The sequence below is a fragment of the Aplysia californica genome, unplaced genomic scaffold, assembly GCF_000002075.1.
Source record: "Aplysia californica isolate F4 #8 unplaced genomic scaffold, AplCal3.0 scaffold00298, whole genome shotgun sequence".
Lineage (NCBI taxonomy): Eukaryota > Metazoa > Mollusca > Gastropoda > Aplysiida > Aplysiidae > Aplysia > Aplysia californica.
Genome location: NW_004797568.1, coordinates 244,408 through 247,543, shown reverse-complemented (window position 1 = coordinate 247,543; position 3,136 = coordinate 244,408). Strand labels below are relative to the sequence as shown.

The 3,136-nt window shown below is 33.9% G+C and overlaps 1 protein-coding gene across 3 annotated transcripts in view; it reads left to right on the top strand.

The window, feature by feature from the left end:
* Positions 1-1,684: 1,684 nt before the first annotated feature.
* The window catches only part of LOC101860506 (exportin-2), a 49,047-nt gene continuing 47,595 nt past the window's right edge, over positions 1,685-3,136 (top strand). For 2 of the 3 annotated variants that reach the window (XM_035970636.1, XM_005101762.3), the window contains exon 1: positions 1,685-1,916. The gene's annotated coding sequence lies outside the window, so the exon portion shown is untranslated. The remainder of the gene's footprint in view (positions 1,917-3,136) is intronic. The other variant, XM_005101763.3, reaches the window with a different exon arrangement.

Genomic DNA, 3,136 nt, shown 5'->3' with positions numbered 1-3,136 from the left:
CCTTTGGACTCCTGACTCTTTCTATCACTGTTACTCACGGCTCCTTAAAATACTTTCTACTTCTGTTTTTCAGCCATACACCTGATCTTAGGGTAGGTAAAATCGAACTCCTAGCCTTCTCGGATAAGGGCGAATAAATATCGGAGCTGAGTCCCATGTACAAGTGTATTTATCTTTGTCGAGATAACAAAAATTAATGACAACGGAAAACAACAAATAATAACGGATAACAACAAATAACAAGTGATAAGACAAAAATACTTTGTGATTCCTGCCTAAAAAAACAATATCCACACTTTACGTGCACAACTCCGAGCAACTACCAGAAGTAGAATATTATATTCTTTAGCGATGAACGGAGCTGCGTCCTTTTTTCTTAGTTTATATTCAAATCGAACGTACAATTGAAAGTGACAATTTATCGTGAAAAAAATGTAATCCTGTGTCTATTCATATCTTTTTTCTCACCAACGTGCAGTTATTAAAATCAAATTGATTAATTGATTAAAAATATAAATTCCATGTATGATTGTATAGCCTAGATCAGACAAATCCTGTAGTTTGAAGTTTCAGTAGGCCTATCCAAATAACCCAAATAAAACTACAATTTAACAAAATTCCCTCGAAATTATAATATATACATCCTGAGACTCCATTTTAAACTTTGCTCTTTGGGTCTTGCGTAAAATATCTCGTCTTGATAGTTAAACGTAATATAATTTCAACTATGAGTCTTCTGATTATATTATGAAAGAAGTAAATAATTCAGGAAAGATTATCTTCTCAAGTTGATGATTATGAGTTTAATTAGCCATATATACGTCCTGTTGTATATTATGTAATCATGTATCGGTTGTCCTGTCATACAGTTTTGTTTGACGATGAAAATATAATTATTAAAAAGTTGTATTGGATTGATCACCTTTGTGAAAGCTCGTTTGTGTTGATATTTGTCGTTATTTTGTTGTTATCAGTATTTCATTTTGTTGTTATCAGTTATTTGTTGTTATCAGTTAAATGTTATCAGTTCTTGTATCAATGTAGACTATCTTAAAACCAAGTAAAAGCAACTAAATTAGGACGTTTGGATTGATATTTTGTCGTTATTTTGTTGTTATATAAATTATAATCAAAGATCGTGGTAGTTGAGACTTGAGAATATTTGCCTAGGCTATAAATAGAAATGACATAAGAGCACAGATCGGAAGAGACGAAAGGAAAGAGAATTTTTGGACTGTGTCCAGGTAAACATTCGTTGACACAAATGGCCGATTTTATTTCCATGGCGGTTTTGCGTTATTGTTTGATTAGAGAAATTACTGGTGGAGAAAACTTTTGACGGATTTCTTACAACACAATGAAAATAATCAGGAAAGCAATATTTTAAATTTTAAGTTTAAGTGTACATTTGCTTACAGCTCAGTCAGTCAATATAATCTAGGGCCTTGTGATTTCAACCTTTGTTTTCGGAATATTTAGCCATTCCTGAATTGTAAAACAAAAACTTGCGATTGCCGTGAATACAGTGGTATTTTTATTTTAGTAAGAGAAAATCAAAAGTTAATTGAAGAAAGGAAGCAATTTCATAATGAATTGTATTAGGCTATTCGAATGGAAGACTTTTCGGTGTGTGCATAATATGATAATCTACCATTTAAAATTTTCGCGGTTTTCCTTGAACATTTCTGGCTTCTGAGTGATTCAAAAATCAAATCAAACGAAGTTACCTTACCTTGGCCTTGTGGTGGTAACTCTGATTATCTGGTGTCTGGTGCAGTACGACAGTACGAAGAGATCTACGAGTCCTAACCAACTGTGAGACTTGAACTTGACAAATTAGTGTTTGAATTCGGTGACGGCTTGGTTCCACTTCTACTTCTAGATCTAGTGTTTCCCAACAACATAAGGCGTTAAGTGTAAGTGTAGCGTAGCAATTGTTCTCGGAGGTTGTGTACTGCTAGATTCTAATTTCCACTGTCGTTGTGATGCTGAAACGGCTAAAATTAGACCGAAGATTCCCACTGATAATACACGAGCTTGGACTAGGGTTGGGTCAGGCTCGCTTTTTCAGCGTCCGCGAAGAAGATCAAACAGCGATTTCATTCGCCGTCAGTTGAAAGTGAACAAGCTATTATAAGGGATAATATTTCAGACATTTACATTAATATCAATATCGTTTGTGGGTGGTTGGTGGGAGAGCTCTGGTGTGGTTTGCTCCTTCTTTCTTATTAAAAAAAATCTCTCACCTCCTTCTATTTTGAATAAAGAGAACTTATTATGTTATTTAATCAAATAAAACACACAACAAAACAAAACAGAAAAACGTCACTAAAAAGTAAGTACATGTATAGACAAGCGCGTTCGTTTTGCAAACACATACACACGCGAACAAACAAACAAACACACACACACATACACATACACATACACACACATACACATACACAAAGTAACACGGATATAACACACAAAGCATACTTTTGAACCAAAAATATACAACAAACAATACATTTTTCCTAGGGAAGCAGGTGATCTAGACTTATCATTACTATTGCAAGAAAGATAAGTTTGTCGCGGTTTTCTTCAACGACGTTGTATTGCACTGGCTTGTTCACTTTTGTCTATCCGCAGTTAAAACAAGATTTAAAAATACCAAAAACAATCGCTCTGTCTAATATTCTCAAGTCTTTGCATATTTGCCTAAAAGTTAGAAGACCCTCATAATCTAAAAGCGCATTAATGAAGGCCACTCATGCAAAGTAAGGTCTGGAATTTTATCTTTGATGTTTAATGTTAGCCTTAAGCGCCCCGCCCTCCCTATAAAAAAAGAACAAATTTTAACATTTTAAAAATACTTTTGTAAAAACGATACTAGGAGATTTAGGCACAGTTACACAGGCGAATACACTGGATGAGAATCAGATGGGTGTAACTTAATATTTTAACAACCATTTACCCGACTTTGATGAAATTTACACCCATGAAAGAACATTATAATCTCCGTACATGTACAAAACAATCTGTGAAATTTATAGACAACTTTAGAAAGAAATTTTAAAAAGTCTTAACGACAGCAACGCCTTCAAAATAAAAAAGTTGACTTATTTTCACCAACGCTACATACTACATTTTACAG